This window comes from Bombus huntii, chromosome 9 (genome assembly GCF_024542735.1).
Source record: "Bombus huntii isolate Logan2020A chromosome 9, iyBomHunt1.1, whole genome shotgun sequence".
In the NCBI taxonomy this organism is placed as follows: domain Eukaryota; kingdom Metazoa; phylum Arthropoda; class Insecta; order Hymenoptera; family Apidae; genus Bombus; species Bombus huntii.
In genome coordinates this window covers 12,945,537-12,970,476 of record NC_066246.1, presented here as the reverse complement: position 1 = coordinate 12,970,476, position 24,940 = coordinate 12,945,537, and the positions used below count along the sequence as shown (strand labels likewise).

General features: G+C 34.6%; 1 protein-coding gene across 4 annotated transcripts in view; it reads right to left on the bottom strand.

The window, feature by feature from the left end:
* The window catches only part of LOC126869325 (protein eva-1), a 324,775-nt gene extending 300,508 nt beyond the window's left edge, over window positions 1-24,267 (bottom strand). For all 4 annotated transcript variants that reach the window (XM_050625710.1, XM_050625713.1, XM_050625712.1 and 1 more), the window contains exon 1: window positions 23,266-24,267. The gene's annotated coding sequence lies outside the window, so the exon portion shown is untranslated. The remainder of the gene's footprint in view (window positions 1-23,265) is intronic.
* Between the last annotated feature and the right edge of the window lie 673 nt (window positions 24,268-24,940).

Here is a 24,940-nt window from a genome sequence, read left to right as displayed (position 1 = left end):
GCTAATAGCGTATAGGAATGTCATTGGTGGAATTTTTAATTACGAATTTATTCATTGAAGGAAAATTGGCCCGCCATAAGCAAAGAGGGTCATTGGCGATTTAGGAAAAATTTCATCGTCGAGTTTCTTTCTAAATTAAACTTTGAAGATTAAATATACTGAGATTTTTTGAAATGCAGTTTAAACTTTGAAGATGAAAATTGTATGCTTTCATACTTCTATCGATTATTGTAAACTAAACATACCATATTTAAGACCATAAACGTTCTTGAACATTTTACGAAGCAATAAAGTTTCGTCAGAATCTGACTTTCTATTATATAGTTATTTTCGATAAACTTATCTAGCATTGTAATCGAAGCAAAAGTTAAATTGAGCCTAAGGGATGCTAAAAGTTGCAATTCCGAAGATCACAGAACGTTAAAACCGAGTTGGTTGCGCGGAGACGAAACCGATTATCCAGCAACGGAAATAATCGTTTAGTTCGTTAAGAGTGCAAAGGAATAACGGGTCAAATTTAAATTAGTTTCGCAACATCGCGTTCATTAAGGTCTGTGACCTATTTCTATAATAATTCGCGGGGACGTAATCGCGATACTATCCAATTTGTCGAAACTGTAGCCCGGCCCTATTTATTCTTTGCAGTATCTATTATCGTAACCAAAACACGCAACCGCTTCGCCAACGCATTAACGTTAGACCATTAATTCCTGCCTTATAACTAATAAATTTCAAGATTGCGTTTCCACGCTAAACCGCGGTTCTCGTATCGAATTCCGGGAAGCTTAAAGGCTTTGTCAGTAACAAATAGTCGTCCAACAAACAGCGCAAGTTTTAATAATTTCTAACAACTAAATCCAATAATTAGAATTCTGTAAATAGAATTTTGTAATATTTTCTGATTTTCTAATATTATCAAATTTGCCTTCTAATCTCCTCTAATTTGACAATAGTGTAATGCTAGTCCACATCAATAAAATGCATTAATTACCATAAAATATATTAAAATTAAGTACATCGAAAATGAACATTCCTTACTTTTCGGTACATCCTTCATTTTAGGTTTCAAAAGTAAAAATTCTTGACAAAGAAAATTATTGTATGGGAAAATTACAACTCAATGGCTGTAATTTATTGAATAACCCGAGGAAAATTTGACGAACGTTACCAATTGTTCGTTGAGAGCGCTTCGTTGTATCAAGAACGATCCAAGCGACATAAAAACTAACTGCATCATCCGCCTTGGCGCTAGTAAATTTGTAAAACGGAAACGGCACAATAACCTTCGGGCGGTTTTATGACGAGCACCGCATCTAACGAACTCGCGCTAAGATGAATCTACCCGTGAAACTGTGGGCAAACCGCGAAAACTCGACTAAATGAATTTCTCATGTGTATCAGACTGGAAGTACTAGACGAAAGTTATACGAAGAAGAAGGGGGGTAAAGTAACGCATCGCGTGGTTCCTCAGTGTGGATATGAGAGTAACAATTTAATTTAACTCACAACTAACGTACGGGTTTTAAACTTGAAAAGCAATCAAGGATTATTTTGAAAAAGTTATACTTGGTTGTGTGTTCCATAAGAGATCCAATTTCATTTGCATAATAATTGATATATAATATGATCCTAAAATGAAATTTAAAAATATATATAGCAATGAAATTCATATATACATGTAGTAACTTGTGGATTCTTAGAGTAAGGACAAGTGATTGCTGGTAGAATTTAAAGTTTGATGTATTTTAATGAGTGATATTCGATAACAAAAGGACAGACTACGATATCGTCGCACGCCGACTCACACTCCGTATCCGCTCAACTCGCACTCTGCTTCTCGACTGCCTCTCTGGCCGTTGTAGCACTCTATTGTCTATTGCTGGGCCCACCGCACACGTGTTCTACAGACGCTCGTAGCCAGGGTCACGTAGGTCTTTTCGGCAAAGCTATTTACCTGAAGGACCCGGTAATGCATTGATGGAACCGACAGCGCCTCGGCTCTTGCGACATTGTCTGTAGTTAGCTCGACGTTTCCTAGGCCCTTCTTCCCGATACATACATATATACATTCATATATATCAATGAATTGAAAATTTTTTACCCTAATAGTTTATATGCTACCCCTTAAAAATAATTTGTTACAGAAATAATTCTTTAAAAAATATCTAGGTAAAAGGAAATTTTGGAAAAATAAAATTCTAATCTACTATATTGATACTATATTGTTAATGCTAAAATGAGGGAATACGTGCTACGATAAATCTACTTGCAGATTTTTCAATTTCTAGAAAATGTCCGAAGTATTCTAGTTTAAGAAGCGACGAACGACGTTAAAAATATCCTGGCGTCTTAGGCCACCGATCTTTCCCCTTGATATTCTAATATCCTCTTCGTGTTCCTTTAATCCTCCCATATTCAATTTTTCCAACTGAAAGCCTCTCCCGAAATACATCCATTTACAAATTAAAATGGATTATTCCATACTACACTTGAACACATGGGATACACAAGCAAACTCGAGAACAAACTTCTCGAAAAGTCTGAAACGTATTACATATCATACCTCATGTCATAAGAATTGTAAAAAAAATCGTTTCCGTTTTATTTTCTCAGGCTCGAGAAAAATTTTGTTTCTAAAAATATCTGTACCGTCATTCGAAATTTAACAGAAAATACTTTAAGCGATTCAAATAATGAGAATCTTAAACCAAACAACCGACACAGCTACAATGCTTACGAAAAATTTTAATTTCCCGAATATTTTCTCAGTCTCGAAAAAAAAAGTTCCAATTCTGAAAATATCGGTATTGTAATTCGAAGTTAACCGGAAATCCTTTATGCAAGTCAAATAATCGACTTACCATCGATTCATCGGCTATGAACGACTAAATCCATTGACGATCTATGAGCTGGTTTAACGCGCCGCGTTTACACCTCGCAGTATACCCGGTGATAACACGCGAAAATCCGAGCTTCCGTCGTCGGCGCGACGGTGCCGTGAAGTACGTATGTGAAACGTAGCTGTGTATGTAAATACGCGATGCCGCTGACAGTAACATATGACGGAAGTCCGGTACACGTTGTACACCTATTACGCGCGCACCGTGTTTGCGTACCGGGGGAACGTTGTTCGGTTGAATCGCGAAATTGAAAGCTGCCGTCCGGGCAATTTCGTCGCGATACCAACTGACAAGATGCTGTTATCAAATATGCGGAAACATTCGAGTTCTAATTGAACTGATTCGCGCAACAACAGTTACAAGTCGATTACGAATTTACAGGTCTAACGAATTTGGGAAATTGAATATCCATGGTGATAGGCGATTATCACTCGTCGATTAATCAGATTTCTTTCGAAATTTTATGATTTTGTAATTTCACGCATTTTATTCGGCGTAAGAGCAAATCTCTGAGCTCTGTTTGCGGTGATTTAAAAAAATAAACAGAATTTCTTAATATAAGTATAGGAATAATAAGTATAGGAACAATAAGCTTTGAACACAATCAGTTGAAAAATGTTAGATGAACAACGAATAGAAAGTAATCAAAAGATAAAATTGCCACTTGGAAAGGATAAAATGTGTCTTTTGATGGGGTTGGAAAATTGCTAGATAATTATGTTATTATTTCGTAATTATCATAATTATTATATATCATAATTATATCATTTAATCTTGAAACAAATGCTACAAACTGGAGAAATACACGGAAAATGGTAGACGAAAGAAATGAAAACCCGAAATAACGGTATGCATTTATCATATCATAGAGAAAAATTCGTGGCCGTTGGATCACATGTTAACGTGGTTAAGTTTCAAGAGAACAGATGCGTGTCTCGCAGCACACGCTGTTACGTGTCAGGTAACCTAATTAGTGCTCGACATGCGTGTAATGTTGGCTTTCCCGTCGTTGTCATGAATGAGTATCAACCAGACTGATACAAATGCGAAACAAGCGATGCTTTCGTTATTTCGTGAATGTCATGGAAAAAGGAGTATATTAAAGCCAAGTAATGAATAACTGACATTTGTAAAAGGAAATTATTCTACCTTTAAAAATATCATTTTATGTATTTATGCATTCTTAAAAAAGAGTATTATTTTCCTACGTATTTCTAAACAAATTTTTATAAATATCTCTAAATAAATCTTCGATAAATTCGATCTTCTATTATTACTTCTATTATTAACATATAACAAATTCATATGTCTATTAATCGAAATACTTCTAAACTTTCCAACAAATCTAACAACAAATCATTCTTTCCATTTCCATTGTTATAAGATGCGCATCTTACGCGCACGAAAGAGCAACTCATCTGAGAAACTACGAATAAGCAGAACCGCGAATAAAACACATCCCATAAACAATTTTCTCAAGCCATAAACTCCGAGATCGCTGCAAAGGATATGAAACATGACTTACAATGGAAGAGCATTGAACAACCTGATCGTCTATATGTAAAAATTTCGACGTGATAACGACGAATGTCTCACAAATTTCAGACTGAACGATTTCAGCAACTAGGTGGTATCGAAATTCAAGGATACCGAACGACTGCAGAGTACTTAAGGTATCGGATCGATGTCTATGATTATGTCTCGCGATTCGTGACACCGTTGAACGTAAGACCAGGGATCTGCTCAACTCTTTATCGCGTTTATGGCTTCATATCATCGACTGTGCCACGAGATTATCCGAACAGCTGGTTTTAACGGAGTAATCCTTCCTTAGGATATCGCTACTACGCTGCAGTTTAACACGTTTTTCAGCAACCGATCGATCGTATCGTTCTGTCGTTGCTGATTTCTCGCAATATTTAAAATTTATATTTAATTTAATCGTTTGATTTCACTGTTGTATTTCATCGGTTTATGTTTTATCTTTTTAATTAACTCACTGATGTTTTGTAGAATTTAAATAATTCCTTTGAAATCATACAGCCGATTATTAACACATTTGCGTTGTTACTGAAATTCACATTTCTTTTTCTAGATGCGATACAATTTTTTATCAGAGAAGAGGCTTTGTTAAAACATAAATCTATTTTTTGAAACGTCAAATGAAATTACAACATTAATTAAAATTATAGTTGAATTTGTAAATAAAATTATATAATATAAATAATTATATATATATAATTTATTTTAATTTATTATATAACATCCTTATTACATTATATAAATCCTTGTATATCCTTGTAAGTCCTATTATATAAATCCTTTTTTTTTCCTTAATGCATATATATATATATATATATATATATATATATATATATATATATATATATATATATGATTGTATACATGCATTAACGAAAGAAAGGATGTAACAATATTAATAACCCAAAGACATTTTACAATCTCCCTGTGCAGCATTCTCGAATCAGCGACTGGCAACGAAGTTAAGGGTGAAAGTTTAGTGAACCAGGGTGTTAATCGATTGAAGCAGAAATCGACACCCCGACTGAAATCGAATCGAGGGAAATGGGAGATGCGCTTATTCACAGTAGACGTAAAACCGAGTTAACATCGAAAACAAGCGACGTGACCTTACGACACCGTAAAAATCTGATCAGGTTGAACGTTCTCTTAATCAAGTTTGAGTAACACGAATCGAATACGTACTCCATAATTTTGAGACTTTGGTTAGCCAAACTTTTCACTTTGCCAAATTCATAATACAAGAAAACTAAGAAAGAGAGAGAACGAGATAAAAAGAGAGAAGGGGCGGGGGATCACAGAGTATAGTAACATGCGCAAAATTAGAACTTCTGATTAAGAAGCTAAATAGCTGCACCGTCGTGCGTTCCGTTCCAATTAACCGTCCCAAAACACTGAGAAGACCCAAAGGCTAGTGGTGAACTGACTAAAACTGCGTCAGGACGAAAGACATTCAGGGGCCACTTATCTCTCGCAGCAGGATTTATGAAACGTTCTGTTCCAGCAGCGGCTGGATAAGAGGCTGAAAGGAAGACACAGCCTAGCCCGTAGTCACGCCGGATAATGCGGGGATTAAGAAGCTCCCTTGCAGAGACGGGGCTACCTGCTGTCAGATTAAATATCGACAAACTCGGAAGAAGTTCTAATTCAATTAGGGACCATGACTCTTTAGATGTCGATGGAACGTTTATTGTTATTATGGTCTGATATTGATTATGTTAATCTCTCTTGTGTTCGGAAATTTTATTTTATTGGTAATTTGTTGGTTTAAAATTAGGCACTTAGGAAGGTTATATTGTCATAGCTAAAATGTTATATAATATCAATAATTAGTGTTTAATAGAAATTTTGATAATACATATTTCATAAATTTTATGTAACATCCTTCTTCATTACTATGTCATTTATAAAATTTTAACATACAGAAACATCAAGAAATTTTATAAAACAATTAAAATACTGTATTCTAACATTTAGACGAGATTTCGCACAAAACGTTTAAAAATTTATCAGAGTCGGTATAATTTTAAGCCGAAATTCCTTCTTAACTGATGTATTTTCATCCAGTAAAGCATCTGAAATATCTTTTCTTTTCACTACTTAATTCATTAATTTCCTTTCTGAAAACTTAATTACCCCAATGTTTTCCTTCCATTTTCACGAAGGTGTGCTTTTTTCCAATGTTTTAACAATAAAGCTACGACCTACGAAACTTTGTAAAATGATTATTACAACAAGCCCACTTTTAGTTACTCTGAAATTACGGACGCTAACGACAATTTTGCTATACGTACGGTAATTGAATTTGAAACGGTTTGCTTCATTGTGTTTTTAGACATGTTCACTACTTGGACAGCTAAAACGTCAAACTGCGAAAAACTATAAAAATATCAAAATATCCCAAAGCTAACCGTGATAAAAGAGAATGGAACATAATACAATAGAATAGAATATAAACGAAAATTAATAACGGGCACTACAATAGTCGACTAGAAACAAGTTCAAAAATTCTTAGAACAATCTTATCCTCGACATTGAATAGAAACTTGTGCAAAAGCTTTTTCGGAGTACATTTCATATTATATGAAAAATTTTTGACAATACGACATGATGCAATTATCATGATCACATTGGTAAAGTTCGAAAAAATTCGAAAATGTATGAATAAAGAAACTGCAAGATATTTAGTGCAAGTAGGTATATGTAGAAATCATAAAAATATTGGAACAGTCAATTATCCGCTATACTAATAAGACTCAGTATTCAATGAGGTCTTAGTATATGTTTGAAGCAAAATTCATTTTTCTCTAGATGAATATTGTATTGTATCTTCTGCATTCATTTTCAGATTGGTTCCAATTCTTACCACTATAATTGTGATAATCGTGTCTTACTGCAGCACTACAGATTTAGAAAAGTTTCATATAATGCATATAATATATTCATAAGGATTTTTCACGTAATTGTTTGAAATATCTTCGTGAACCACTCTATATTGGTATATGAAACAGGAAAATTCATCCGCCTGCTAGTTTTCCCACTTGGTCCGCAAGCAACAACGAACAAAAAGAGGATCGAACCATGACTATTCGTCAGAGACTTCGAGAGGAATACACGAACAGAACCGTGCACGAGAAAACCGATATATTGACAGCCGAGATGCGGCGAGTTCTCAAGCCGAACTCGATCGAACGTAACAAAAGTAGCAGAAACGAAGAGAAAAGAGGGCAATGGGGAGATATAGGAATAAAGAAGAAACCATGACGAGGTGAATCAACGGGGAACTTCCAAAACGCTCGAAATAAAATCCAGAGGAAAACTAAAACTCATCGTAACTCTAACTAGTGAGCTCGTTTATCTGTCCTTTTCTGTATTGAGTAAAAAATAAAAAATGATTTTGTAAAAAATTTTTTATTCTTTTCTTTTACTAAAATCAATTATCTTATACAAAAATTGAATAAGAAAATTCAATGAAAATGTGAAACAGACTGCAATGATTTTATTTGTGTGCATAATTAAAAATAAATTAGTATACAAATAATACTATCTAAAATAATAAATAACGTTATAATGACAACTTACATAATTTCATACTTTAGTAATTAGGTAAATATTTGGTATATATAAATTTGAATATGGTCATGGCTAATCAACTATATGTTAATTACACGTTAATTATTTCGTGTAACATCAACGTATATTGTTTAAAAAGTAAGAAAATCAACAAAATGAAATATTGTAATACACATGCTAATGATCCAAAAAAAAGCCACTTAGAAATACGGTCTTCATTTCGGTCCAGTTTCATATGATTCCTTTAATTCGAAATTTATAGACACGTATCTCCATCCAAAACCTGTACTACCTTCTGTTCGTATTCTCTCCTATAGCCCATATCCATTGGCCCAGTTTCAAAACGCGAGTCTATCACCTCGTAAATTATTTTGACGCGTCCCAGGGATTAAACGTAACGCAAAAGTATTACATTCGATATCGGAGGGTCGCATTTACGGACCTCGCGGGAATAAAGTTTGTCTGTATTTGTTTTTCACGTATCGATCAAGTGTATCGATTTAGAAGAGATAGTATATTGTTTATGGAATAGAGTAAATTATATCGAAAGTTTTGGTTCTAGATCTTTAATATTGATTACGTTTGAATTAATAATTATAACAGCTCTTAAAGAATTTTGCTTTTTTCTTGTATTTATAAAATAGATATAAATGTCAGAACAATTCAATAATTTAACTGAAAGGTGCATTCGGCAACTATATATTTAATACGAATTTGTAAGCTCTTCTTCTCAAAAAATTGTTCAATTTCAAAACGTAAAGAGGAAATTTAAAAAATTTTGTCAGAAACAGTGCGTATAAAAATGTATTTGTCACTTCGACCTATTCGTTCCTGTCTTATTAATCTTATCCGCGATATTAATTTATAAAAAATATTGAAAGAAATACTTTTTGATGAATCAACTTACATAAATTCAACGCCAAATTCGTAATTTTAACTTTCCATTGAGGTAGCAATAAAATTTTATCAGTTCGACACTCGGATCGATAAATATTCGAGAACGAACAAAATTCCAGAACCAATACCGCAGAACATCCGTCGAGAAATTTACTCCACGATTTTATCGTCCTGTTTTTTACTCTTCTGCTCATTTTGTTTTTAATTTTCTGCGAATATTTCATTATTTACCGTGAAAAATCTATTCCATACGATACGTGTACTATTAGGTCGATGTTCGGAATCGGTGAACAAACAGAGAATACGGTTCTTTTTATCAAAGTATTCCACTCGAAAGTCAATGTTCGTGGATTAATTCGACTGCTTCTTTTTTTGGTATTCAATTCAATTCGCCATGAACAACGTGTGAATTTTGTTCATAGATCCAACATGCAGATGAAAACGAATCCTAAATAGTCTATTTTTACATAAATATTTAACGAGATTTGCTATCATGTATAATCTTCATTAAACTCTCTTAATCGATCTTCAATCGTATTTTCTTTTCTTTTTTAGCGGCACATAAGTTAGAGGACAATTCAAATAATGTTGTTGCTTTGCCTCGAAGTATCAAGAGCGTTAGGATACACGTAATGTAAGAATAAACTCCGAGCAAAACAATGTCGCCGCTACGTGCAACCGACGAACGAAGACGAATTTAAATTTTCCAACTCTCCCCCGACCAGTATAAATAGGCGGACGCGATCGCAAGGAAATGAGTTAGAGTCAGTTGTCGATCAGTTATCAACCAGTTATCAACGAATTATCGGTGATCTAGTTAACGAGTCATTAGCGATCCTATTTTACGACTTATACACTGTCTTAGAGAATCGGTTAGTACGAGCGTCTTTGTGAACATTATCTGTATACTAATTTATCATTTTAAATATATTCGGCGGTTTCAACAACGAGCAATCTCGTTCATTTAAACCTCACCGACCAACCATCCTCTACACATAAACCTCTACACTTTAAAATAAATCCATCACTAACTTTAAAGCAAATACAAAGAAGGTTATTAATAGGTACGAGTTCAGTGTATCAATCTACCAAATCCTAAAACCCGCAACGATAGATACTAAAGATTCTCCTCTATTTCCTCTATTTCTACCCTTCTCTCTTTATTTCGTAGGTATCAATTTTATATACAGGGTGGTTGGCAACTGGTGGTACAAGCGGAAAGGGGGTGATTCTACGCGAAAAAAGAAGTCGAAAATTCTGTTTGGACAAATTTCTGTTATGGACAAAAAATACGACACTTTTCAACTATTTTCATGAAAATATGAGTTTGTATAAAAATCCGCAGTCCAATTATAAGTAACTAGATATATCACTATACGTTTCTCCAAAGATCCACGAGGAAAAATAGATCTAGAAAACGCGTGGCGGGTGACCGAGGAATATCTAGCATAAAATGCGAATGCTTCGGCTGCGCGATTCCGAGCATTTGCATAATTAGCAGAGATTTTGTCCAGGTCGTAATGAACTTCACATTATAGTCGGCGAATCTGCAGAGACGAGTCCCATGTACCCTACTAAATTATTTCGCTAACCGGGCCAGCCGAGTGATACCCAGAATCCGTTTTCATCCACTCCTAAAAACATCTTCCGTAATTTATTTAGTCCCAGACATGTAACGGGTCTTTGCTCTTTCTCTCTTGTACAACGACACACGTGTAAACCCTCGGCTCATTAATATACCCACCAGTCTCTTCCACCGCCCTAGAATCCGCTGAATGTTATCCTCTTGAATGAAAGTACGCGAATATGCACGGATTCGACTGAAAGCGAACAACTCTTCGAAGCTTTGCTCTGCCTATGCGGCCATCGAATGAAAAAGGTTGACGCAAGATGGGCGACTAAAAGCCAGTCTAGCAAATTAGTTATCAAACTAAAGGATGCAGATTTCTAGTTTTACGTATCAGATAAAAACGATTTAACGCGATCGTAAAATTGATCAAGAAAGTTTCGGGATGTTTTAGGGAATGAGATATGTAATTTGAGATATCTGCAGGAAGATCTCGGATCTTGTTCAGGGCATACGATCTAAAGTTATAAATATTTCGTGCAAAAATATGACTTCGGCTTTGACAACTTCGGATTAGTTTTTGCTAACGTGGAAATTATTATTGAATGAAAGATATTGCAGATTTAAACTAAAATACTAAAGATTAACGTAATAATAAAATTCCATGAAATTTTTTCGATAAAGTTGAAATTTAAAGCGTCCTTACAAAACGTGTATCATCTTAAAATATCTATTTTATTCCTCCACTTGATCGTTGATTTCTTCCGTGAATCTTAAAAAATTGAACGATCTCTTCGTTTCACGTCTGTGATTTTTAATACTTTTAGCCAACAGAGAAAATTTGACAGAGTCCAATGATTGTCTCACGAAATATCTTTTTATATTATACAACGATTCGTAGTGTTTAAGGAAGAGCTCTTGGTTTAACGATCGGACAGTGCTTCGATTTCACGCTTCATGGAAACGCTGCAACGGTTGTTTTCTATTTGTCGTTTTTATGTATGAGCAAATATTAAAAGGCTAGCCGTAACAGTAGCCCTAAACGTATCTGCTGAACTAATGGAATTACTAGCCAGATTAATTCCTAAATTCTGGTGGAGCAGCGTGCGCCAGATCAGATCAGAAGCACGCTGAACACATCGCTTTTATTGAACTGCTTGTTTCGATGTCGGTCGTTTCGAAGGAGTTAGTAAAAATCGGTATTGTTTCCCGATAACGTTATTACATATATACTATAATAGATTGCAGTAAATTATATAATAGATTGGCAATATCTATACAATTTCATATTTTTATCAAGAAGGAAGCAGTAGAAAATACATATAGATGTTTTATTTGTCAAATATATTATATCTAGTATTTTACTTTTGATGTTTTATATGTTTTGTATATTATTTAAATTCTGTACGTTTTTATCAGACAGTTACTTTTAATAGAAATACATCATTAAAAAACTATCTTCAACACAAAAATATGTAATTAATAATACACAACAAAAATCATCCCTGTAATTGTTCAATTCCCTTATCCATTACACGTACATCAATGTGTAGACGTTAACAACATACGACAGTTAAATTCTAAAATTTAGAATAAGGACAAGTATACAAATAAATAGAGATTCTACTTTTACACTTATACTTGTGATAATTTTGCACATAGGTCACCCATACCAAATACCAAAAATAGAGCTACACACAAAAACAAAATTAAAAAATTTAAAAAGCTTAAACACGAAAGGATTAATATTCCTATTATCTACTGGTAAATTTCAACAGAAATCCTCGAACCTATCTCGGAAATCCACTGTGCCCCATTAGGGTTCAGGGTTAATAACGAGAATAAGGAAACGAAAAGAAAGAAGGGAAGAAAATCGGAGAAAAGAGGGAGAATGCTAATATGAATAACCCAAGGACAATTGGCCGGCATTGCAAGATGCGCCTTATTCCGCGAAACTTGTCGCCCCGCTACTACAAGATGTAAATTCAACGACTTTTAAGGATGTTCCTGTGCAAGCTATTACAATATATCTCCCTACTGTATTCCAGGCTACCTCCTCCTACGTGGAAATGTAATATGCTTCCGTGGACCAGCAGTCAGCCAACCAAACCAGTCTGTGACGCCACCGCAGTTTCTTAATTTCATTTTCGCCCGGTTGCCAGAAAGCGTAGACCTCAACGAGTCCGTCTGTCCCTTGCATTTTGGATTTTTCGTTGATTTTTTGTGAGGATCGCTTGGAGAATTCAACACGAATTCCGCATGGATTTCGAGCAGGCACGAGAGGGACCGCCCGCTCCGGCCTTTTAGCGCTAACAATTTTTCAAGCCACTCAAAGTGCCCTGGAAAGAAGAAGAGTACACCACCCGGTACAGAGTACATGGAACCTGGAGGCGTTTCACGGGTCGGCTGTCTTTTAAATTGTGATACGATAGTTTCGAGCAGAGGAACACTTCTGCACCCTTTAGAACGAAGCAAAGCGAGAGATCGTTAAGTGGGACTTCAGTTAATTTCCGTCGACGTTATACCAGCCAGAAATAAAATTTTCTTTATAGTACGACCACACGGGCGATGCCTCTTTTCCTTTATATCACTGTGTAAATGGTTTTTGGACTTTCGACGGGCTACCTGAACCCAAACGTAGAACGACGACGAATTATGGCGTAGCCTGTGTAGTGGGCGGTATTCACGGACAATAAAATTAGTCCTTCGAGTATTGTCCAGAGGGATACATACAGACCGTAAAGCGAAATTCTCGTGACTGATGCACATGTTTCCAACACGACGAAGCGACACATATGGAAACGTTTTGCCGAGACAGCGGAAATTTTGGATAGGTAAGGACAGAATGGTGGAGGTCTGAAACCTTTGTGAATTCCTAAAAGCTAAAAGAGACAAAATATTACTGACCAATGATTTAATGTATGCGATTAGGTATGTAACATAACTTGAACTATATAGATAACATAATTTATTGGAAATATTTGAGTAAAATCAAGTTTTTTGTTTTATAGAGATTCCTTTAAAAGTAGAAATTAATTTATTCTTTCTTTCTGTCGTTCTTCTCCATACTTAAAAATTCCACGCTTAAATGATGCTGGGAAACTAAAGAAAGGAACATAATTAAATATTTATTTTACTATTCCCCTTTTACGAAGAACTTTCCGTCCATTCTTTATTTTATTTTTTGATAGAAAGCCAACAAATATTTCTATCATTATAGACATTCTTTCAAGAATTCAGGATTTTAGGTCACTATTTGCGATCAAAATTGGACAGAAAATGCAGTTAATGCATTGAATGCAAACAATCCACTGAAAATAAAACATTGCAGACTCATATTTTATGACTCTATCCAAACGCTAATAGCAATTAAGTGTTGAAATGACCACACAACGAGATATTTTTAATTTCCGTCGGAAACTTCTGGTCATTATAGCGAATAGGATTTTGAACTTTAACTGGTTGCAATAAATCTGATTAATCGGATATTGGCCATTATGGAAATAATAATCGAACAAATGAGAATAAAGCTGTGCTTTAATATCGCATTTGTAATCGAAATTGGTTCGAAAAATATGGTCAGAAACTAGGAGTTGAAATATTTAGTAAGCCATGTAAAAGTGAGAATGTCTTTCAATGGAAATAAAAAACGCATTTATGTTCATTTTGCCACATAGATCATTTATCATTTGAATGCTGCTGATTTGGATAAGAACTAGTGTTCGGAGCAAAAGCATTATGTTGTTCGTAAAAATTTGTATATGCTAATTAGGAGCATAGATAAAATAAAAAATCATCAGTATAAAACATAATAATAAAAGATCATAGGATTGGCTGATTTAAACCCGTGCATCATCACAATCATCAGTCGTGGAAATGAGGAAGGAAATTTAATAAACGTAGCAGGTATCGGCTCAAAAATTTCATTGTCTGCAGCCGGCACGTTAGAGAAACGCGATTGTCAAGAAGAAAAAGCAGCAACAAGACAACCGTTTTTTCTTCCTCTTGGAAAAAATTACAAGGTCGTGATACCTAGAGAGAAATAAAAATAAATAAGACAGTAGTATAGACAGTGTAGCAAGGAAAAAAGACGCGAATAATGAAAACAAGGTCGACGACACGACATCGAAGAAATAGAGAATTGTATTAGAGGGTGGAAACTTGGACAAAACCACAGACAAGCGTGTTCAAACGGATGAAATGAGTACATCGAAGATAAACCGAAGAAAGCTGAAGGAGAAAAGTTCAGGAGACAAAGTACGGTTGATGAAATTGAAACGAGTGGTCGATATAAAGGTAAAAGATATTTATAGACGAGGAGAAGAAATTATACCAGTACCAAAAAGTTTTAGTTGGTAGTTCCTTTAAATTCTTAAAAAAATTTGAGATATAAATAACATCAAATTATTATTTAAATATCCGAAAATTCATGTACAATATCTCCAATTAAAAATTCATGTACAACATTTTCAATCAAATAAAAAACAAACGTATGCGCATTTACAATCGAATACCGTAGAAATATGTGTAATAATAATTTCGTAAACGAAAAACGAGCTTTGTTTAATTTTATCACCAAAATTATTTAGATTTCTGTCACAAGGCCTCTTAAATTAAATCGCAATCAAACAGGATTTATGCGTACAGCTGTGTCATTAACGGATTATTATAACCATTTCAGTTACAGCCGACACGCAATCGATCATAGGACAACAATTGGGAACTGACAATTGATAATCAGTCCCGGGGATACACGATGCACGCTTCATTCGCGAAGTTATCCACGTATTACGGAGCCCATCTCATCAATCGCAACCAATAAATGCGACGGCCGAGCAGTGTGCGACTCTGCGTTCGGATAATTTCACATCTATTAACTAGACTGCAAATCGAACGAGCTGAAATTCACTTCGAAATCCGCTGCTTTGCAACGTAAACAGTACCGTGCCATCTGCGATTCAGCTAATTTATACAATTATCCTTTGGACAGCATTGATATTCTTGTCGTTAAGGCATATCGAATAATGCTGCATCGTTCGATTGTAACACGTACGATGTATGCGTATGTACGACGGTCGTATGATTATACTTTTATCGGATAAATTTGGAATATGTAATTTAAATCGTTATGTACTTCAAAGCGATACATATATTTATCCAATGGGAAAATAATATCGATTTTTCATTGTACGGATGTCTATGCGAATTATGCTACCATAAATAAAATTAAAGAAATGGAACACGAGTAGAGACTCGTTTTATATACTAAATATTATAATGAGAAATTTACTTTAAATATTTTATATAGTTTTATGTATTTTAAGTATATGTAATATATATACTTATCAAGACCAATCCAATATTTCGTATAAAGTTGAATTATATCACCAGCGATAGAATTCTGGCTAAATAATAGCGAATTCCCTTCAATATTAAAGCAATTTTCCTCTTCATGAATTGCGCTAAAACTTTAAACGCTTGTTTCGTGAAGCTCGAAAAATTAGTCGACTGTTGGAAAAATACAATCGAAAAATTCCACGCGTGATACAGTTCTAATTACGTTTAAGTACATAAAATTAAATGTACCGTGTAATAGATAATTACAAAGTATATTTGAAGTTCTTTATGTTCCTACTTTCTATCTTCTTACTACAAACGTTCTCAAAAATTAAAAGAATAATAATAAATCAGCTTGCTATTGATATTATACACTTCGTGTTTTAATATCTTCATTTGGGTGATTTCACGCCAGATATGAAATTATTAGACGCCTGAACTGAACGGGGAAAATGAAACGTATCGGAGCGGCACTGTACGCCAGTTTATGTGATTACCGTTTTGATAAGGACGAATATGATTTATCAGTCTGATGCAGCATCCAATTTTAGTCACAAATTCGCACGAAAACAGATGCAGGTATCAGAGGAATGCCATACGTATACCTGGAGGCTCGCTCACTTCATTTTATATAATTTAATATATATATATATATATTAATATATATATATATAATATTATATTAATATTTAATATATGTACATGTGAAAAATATTTGTGTGTGTGAAGAATATCGTATGATATGTGAAAATTAGGAATATAGAACGAAGCTTTGATAGACTCAAATTTTATATAAAATATTCAAACAAATAGCAAATAACTAATATCTAGAAAGCGGATACATAACATTTCTATTATAAATTTCTTTTATTATCTTCAAGAAATAGTTTCATTTTTTGAAGTGCATATATACGAACGATCTTACAAATCTCTCTATCCTTTCAAATATCACTCTAACAACACAGAATTATGAAAGTTCAACAAGAATCTTACGAACGATAACGTCTAAAAATAAAGAGCAGTATTTTCAAATCATGACGTCAAAAAAATGTTTGAGATTAAAGGAGGCTTACAGCTTCAAATTCAAATATCAGCTACATCCGATTATACTCTCGAATATGAATTCGATACGTTGCACACAGGGAGAAAATTTACACACGAGCAGATGCGAAGATTGGTCGATTCTTGAAATCCCAACGAAAGACGAGCGAGCTGAACAATAGGTAAATGCACTTCCGCGAAGCATAGAACGCTAAACCCATGGCAAGCTGCGCGACTCGCTGAATCGGGAGTCGTGAAACAGTCGACAGAGTGAAGTGGAAATGGAAAAGCTTGAAAACGAGCTACTCTCTGCCGTTCGGCAAGTTTTCTTCCCCAAAAAAGAACGGACAAGGCAAACGGCCACTTCCACAGAGAAGTTCGTAACACGTTGAGAACACGTTTCTCTTCTCGTTCTTTCTGTTTCCTCTTTAGCCCTCTTTTTCTACCAATACTTACTATTAGTCGTGACTATTGAGAGAATCATATCGATTATGTGTAGCAAGTGCAGTGCGGCGTCAGTTAGTGGGAAAGAAGATTGTGATTGTGATATTAGATATGTTTGTGTTAGAATAGTCCGCAAATAATATACACTCGTCTACGAGACTATCTAAACACATGTGCGTTTAATACAATATTTTATAATATTTTGAAGTTACAAAACATATATTGTGTGTCATATATCATTAATTATGAAATTAATTATGAAATTAGAATATAACATAGAAGATTGTGTCACAGGGTTACTAATTATAAAATTATTAAGTTCCGAGTAATTTAATCCTTGTTTTCAAGAATTTCATCGAGCTTGGTAATTTTAATGGAATTAACTCTATGGAAAACCGTGATAACACCAGCAGACAGGTAAAATCAAAACAGCCAATAAAAATATTTGCAGACGATACATGTTGATAGTGCCGGCGGGATGTGTTGAAAAAATATTGGAAGAAAAACAACAGCAGAGGCGAAGATTTTTGCTTTTTTATATTGCGATACTGGGAGACTGGATTTGTCGCAAATATAATACACCGTTTACAGTACGCGTATAGCATTGGTCCGAAAAATAAGTCATTTTGAGAAATACATGAAAATAGCGCCGTTTCTGGTTTTCCTTCTATGACGATGAATAATGGACGGATGGGTATTGTTTCTTCACAAAGCATGCATAGGGGTGCGTGCTTCCGCAATACACGACCTCATTTTTAGTAATTAAACAATCAACACATACGGAAAACACCGCGACAGAACGAACACGTACATAAATGCGACTACGAAAAGTAATTTTGTAACGAAATTCGGTCACGATTCAGTGTTCCTACGGAATAACCGCGAGAACTGTGGGGCGAATGTTAACTTACGCAATGTTAAATAATCAGGGAAAGAATCAATATTTCCATAGCCTTGATCAAAATTACCAATTTGTAATTTTTTTAATGAACTACATAACATGAAATATTTTCCTCTAAATAAAAATGTGGTAACGATCAAAGCAACTAAAAACCAAAATCACAAACTATAATCAAAAAATAGTAAGTTCTATGACATTCAGAATCGTCCGCTCAAATCAGCAAGACATCATGTTCAAATTCCATTGGCTTTCGCTTCTCCTATAACGATCAAAACATATTCATCGTTTGGTCGTAAACATATCAGCGAGTTTATAAAGCAAGATCTACTCCCGCAATCCAGCACCGATTTATCCCCTAGTAGCCGGCAAAAAATTGCTATCCCATCTTCCCTGGTATCAGCGTAATTTATCTACTGTAAAATATCAACTCTGGTATTACGGCGAGATGCGATCTTAACGAGACTGTTAGCGTTCTGTAGTCAACTGCAGACGTTGCAACGAACTAGACTAGTTTCCAGCAGAAGCCTATTTCGCGACAATGAAAGAAAATCCATCATTCCAACATTAAAATCCTTTTCTACCCTCTATTCCAACTTTCCTTCCTGTCTTCCTCCCCTTTTTATTTTCCAGTCTTCTTTTTTTTTTGCATTTCAATCCCATTTTCACGAGTTCCAGCCACACGAGACTTCACAGTCGTCCACCGTCACCAGAAACGATTTATGGAGATGGCGGTAACTTTTCAAACTAGCGAATAGCTTGGCTATGCCAGCCAATCAGAATTCCCGTGGCTACAATCATGCCAATTATAATAAGAATTTACGAGCGATCCAACCAACTCGGCTATCGACAAAGTGCTGTCCAAAGGGCGTGAAAGTGTCCGTTAGATTCTTCATTTCGTCCCGGTTTTACGGTTCGCTTTCTCCCCTCCCTTTCGCGAAATGTCCGATGGATTTACGAGGATAATTACACACTTCTTTCGCTGACTATTCGTCCTTCTCTGCAAACCGAGTGGCAAACCACTCTCCTCCGAACAGTTCTCTCCTTATTTTCATTATTCTTATTCCGTTTCCATTCACTGCTCCTGGAGTCTTCTCGACGAGTTCGCCCGAGTTTTTCGTTCGACGAACATTCAGTCGACTTTGTTAGATCGCGCATCGAGTTTCGACCATGTAACCCTGGTATCCGTATTACTCCAAGTAGTTTGGATCGATGCAAGTTCGTTGGAATCGCGGAAAATGGACGCGAACTTCGGGTTCCGGCGGCTTCTGTTTCTCGCGAATGGAGCTGTTCATCTTCTACAATGGTGGATGGAGCGCTCGATGCTCCGAACGATTTATTTTTCGCCCAGAACGAAATCGGGAAAATGAACCGAACATATATTCGTACTTTCTTCGTAACAATAATTGGTCGATTTATTAGGTGTAGAAAAACGACATTATTCCCATCTTCTGGTTGTTTCGATTCGAAAATTCTTACTATTTTTGAACCCCGAGTTTCTTACAAATTATTTTAGTACCAAAAATTTATTTAAAAAGCCCTTGATATAATTTTATATACATCGTTGGATCACTAGAGAAGTATTAGGTAGTCCCAAAAGTTTCTTTCGTTTTATAAGGAAATAATCGATGTACAACACTTTTTGTTTTATATTATTTTATTGAACTACGTATGGTCCATTTTGTTCTCCTAATAATACAAATAGAAATAGTAGTTTCAAGAAATCTGTTTGAAATGCATAGAAAACGCATCCATTTTATTGATTGCCATTGTCTATATGACTACTTTTTCTGTATGACTATTTTTTTCAGTTATATGGTAATACTAAACGTCATAAGTTAAATGTCGAAATTGTGAATATACTAAAAGGATGGTCAGACATGAATTTAAATTAATGAATAGAGTATAAAACTAGGAGTTCGAAATCTCTTCTACATATAGTGATCTTATAGAGTGATTCAATTCATAGTAAAAAACAGATGCTTAATTGATAATATTGGAGAACTCTATGGAACGTTACTCCTATACAATATCCCACAAGTCGAAAAATATTCATGATTTATTACTATCTAATAAACAGCATATCCTACAGTAAGAGGTATCCAACTATTTTGCATAATCACTTCCAGGAATCTTTATGGAGTTCCCATTACATATCGTTATCCATTATTCATTGATCTACAAAAAGGATCGTTACCGTTTAGCTGTTTGACCCGGTGAAATAAAAAAACGTTAATTATAAGTGCTTGATGCGCTTATTCCTATTTCCGTCTACCTTTTCAAGAGTTAAGAACAGTATCGATAACCAACTAAATCTCATTCGACTATTGCTACGCAGGAGAATTCTTCGCCTTTCATTTTGCACTACTGTAACGTGATTCAACTATGATCTAACTGCAACACGTGTACTTACACAGCATTCACCTAATCATATTAAGTCGACATCATATTAAGTATATGCATAGAATGTTTGACAAGCAACTAAAGGGATAAACATAACCATAAGTTGATTCGATTGTTTGAATATGAAATAAGAAAAAACTGACTTAAAAAATATCATTTAAAAATAAATAAAATAAGAAATCATTGACTCATTTATATTAAAGGTGATTTGAGGAATATTGCAATAGAAAATTGTTTAGTGTAATATGTAATCTCCTTAGTAGCATTTGATTTTTACTTAGAATATTATTGTATTCAAGCAGTGTTTATACATATATGTTTGTCTGTCTGTCAAAAAGTCCGTTTTTCTGTCAGATTTATCAAAGCAGAGAAATTAAAAAATTATATTCGAATAAACGTTTTCGGAAATTAACACGTTTCACGAGTTTCGTAATTAAAATTGTAACATAAAAGTAGAGCACAAGTAAGATAGAATTAAAGTAAAATTGGATGAGAAGTAACAATAAAACGAAGTAGAAGCAATTGATGCGACTTCCAACTTACTCCACAAATGTTGTACAGTTCGATATTACATCGCTCTTCCATGTCTTTAACATTCATTTAAGTTTCCTTACAAACTGTCCGATACGACGAAACAAATGCAAAAGACTTTTCGTAATAAACTGCAATCTCTCGGAGATTGCTTTTAAGTTAGCAGAACTATCAGAAAACACGTCTTTTATACGAAAGCTTTCTATTCGAAACGAATTTCTGTTACTTCGTGAAATTTTAACGATGTTTCATAAGATCTTCGATGCTCGTTCTCGTTATTGCATTCCTGTTATCGATAAGAATATTCGAAAATTTATAGAACAAGACTACGTTGCAAAATTTGCATGAAATAATGTGATGCACAGAAAGTAAACTAATTTATATTAGAATGCTGATCCTGTATCTGGAGTATATTGCCTTGAAGCAACACACTTCTGGCGTAGCAAGTTTAATATGCGTGAAAATGCTAGTATCACAGACGTACTTATATATACATGGTGCTAGCATTGCAACTTTAACTTCATCAAGCGATTACATTAATTATTGTAGACGGTCGCACTTAGATTTCCTCGAGAGATAAAGGCAGAGACGTATGATTAAACGCAATTTCTACTAAGAAAAACATGTTACTTCAATGGCATAGATTTTATACTACCAACTTGTTTTGTTCATTATAAATTTAAAATATACAGAGGTGGATAAAAAAATGATGAAATGAATATTTATACGATATAGACACTATTTTAATTTCAGAAAATATCTATTTTATGCAAAGGCAATTTATTAATTTATTCCATGCGATATAAATAAAAATGATGAAACGTATCTTTGAAATTTTCATCTATGATATTGACTCTGCAAACTATTTCTGCAAGTATCTATTTCATTCGACAATAATGTACTTCTTTGCTTTCATATTTCCTATTAACTCTAATTTAGAAATTTCAAAATTAATTTAACAGATAATATAATTTATCGTAATAACGTATAAATATCAATTTTATATTTTAGAAATAGATTATCTATATCTATTAAATTACGCTTCTAACGCAATGCGGAATTATTCGACTAGTTTCAGCATTTATCTCATCGAATAGATCGATGACGTTCTGACTAATATACATATTAAATACATTACAGAACTTGAAATAACGATTTACATAAACGTTTGTCTCAGCAAGGAAAAATTTATGAATATGCTGTACTCGTGTACATTATTACATGTTTCTCTATTCATAAAAAGGCAAAAGACATATCCGGAGAATATTATTTACCGAAATAACGTGTATTTGCGATTATTCTGCGATTATTTGCAAATATTTTTCGATATTCTTGATAATATTTAACATAAATTTTTCTTTCGAAATAAGAAACGTATTTAGTTCGATCACTTTTTATTTTCAACACTTTTTGTCAATGCAGCGTCTGCTTTACATGTGCTGACAGTTTACAGAATCCCATAAAAGAGAAATGCCGCATCTATGATGTCATTCACGATGTTTCAACGAAAAGACATAAAAAATGTGTAGGATTTAACGCAGTTAGTTGGACCAGATTGCTGAACCAAGTACGGGGATCGGAATATTGAGACATCTTTTCACAATATGAACAAGGAAGCTTAAGCTTGGAAACTTCTTTACGATACCATTTTAAGACGGTAGTAAAACTCCGATCTGATTAAAATTCATAACGTTTCGTAATTCATACTTCGTTTGTACGTAGAAATGGAATAGGATGAAACAAGAAATTGAGATTTCGAAATTGCCAGCAAAAAAGTAAAACTGAATTGTTTAAGTATAATATATGATATATCATTATCATTATTCAATTTAACTTGTTACACGTTTATATCAGACACTGGGGAGAATGAAATAAAACTTCTTTCTTCGTATTAATTTTACGTTAAACATCTTTTGAAACCCATTACAAATTCCTTTCGTTTCCTAGAATGAGTATAAGATTGAAATATAAAATTCGAAGTTCGTAGCGGTATTAAGCGCTTTACACGTACAATACATTTGTATAATAACGTTTCACACCTCACATTTAGTAATTTTAGTTAGTTTAATATTATTATACTTAACCGAAAACTTCCAGCAAAGGTTAGCAAAAAATATCAGAAATAAACTCACCCAAGTATTCCGCCGGTATAACCGGTTGACCCAAAAGGAGCAGCAAAACAATTGTCAACATGATGACACGAGTCACTCGACCTCAAGACAGCACCAATTATCGTCTTGACATTCGGCGCACACCGTGTAAGCTCTCAGTCGACGTGACACAAACACCAGCACATCACAAGCGCTTTCTCACCAATGAGCGAGAATTAAGTCAAGTTGGACACTTTCAAAGGGACGAAAGTATAAAAGTAGCGCGTAAACAGAAGAAAATCACGCGTCGAAGAACGATCGCAAATTCGTCGAATTCAAATCGACGACCTTGAGTATCGAGCCGGTCCGTTTCACCGTGTCATGCATATTAAGCATAAAATAGGTGAAATTTTCAACATATACACCGTATCACAAACTAATGTAATCTCATTCAGTTCGTTAATATAATCTCAATAAAACGCAAGAACGAATTAACCGTTACTTATAATGGCGATTGCTCACTAATTTGATGTCGATGTCATACGTCGATTATCACATAACGTGTGAGTATCGATGTTCGATAGATCAGAGTATCGCGATTTCTGTAAAGACGCTGTTCACATAACCTTCCAACACTGGTCACGTGGTCTCCTGAGCAAACGTCGTTTCACTGACACATGTTTGTCAGAGAAATGCTATCCACCATCACTCAAACGCATGCTGTCAATTGTGCGTGAAAACAAAGTAGATTTGAGCGGTGGAAGAATGTCTTCCTTTTCGTTGCACACGATCATCGACAACGATCGAATCGAGGCGAGTTAGCAGCGGAGAATGTATCCAACAATAAATGTCAAACTCTCACAGTGACACTGTACACTATGAAACCGGTCGATAAAGTCGAGCGTCACTTTTTCATTGGTTTTTTCTCACTGACGATTCGTGAACAAATGACGAGCGAATTGCGACGATGTTTAAAAAAGTAACCGAAAAGGCAACGGACAAAAAATGAGGAACACCACATGCATTCGGTTCGACGTTCGGCGCGCGACTGACGGCCGGGACGATTTCAAACTGGGCGAAGCGTGACGTCAGAGTTGTACGCACCCGCGCGCTCTCCGTTAGCCAATCAGCGGTTGCCTACCACTTCGACGATCTGCGTTTATCTCGGAAGCCGTGCTCTTCGACAAAGATGATCATGACCTCGTAAATCTTGACCGCTGGTCAACGATTGGTAAGAGTTACTGTTAGTGCATTTACTTTAACATTTAACCCTTTCGTTGATCTTATGTATCGTGGTGTTAAATTGGAATGTGAGAAGCTTAAATTTGTTTGTGGTAAGAAAAAGTAATATGAAAGTACTTACCTAAAAATGTGTATATATCTACAACAAATTAAAAAGGTACTTAGCGAGAAAAGAAGAGAAGTGTCGCTGCAGTTGATGTGTTTGCACGTAAGTGATATCAATTTTAAATTTTACAATTTAATTATATAGGTAAAATGATACTCGTGTATGAAACTATAAATGAGTATCATATAAAAACTGTTAAATGAGGTTAGTAATCTTGTTAATGATCAGTTTGTATAGATTATATTTTCATCTTTTATTCTAAACTATTCATCTCAGATACTCTATATACTAATAATGTATGTACTACTATATGAATTAATACATATTCATTTATAAAACAGGAAAATTTTTTGCAGAATTAAATGGTAG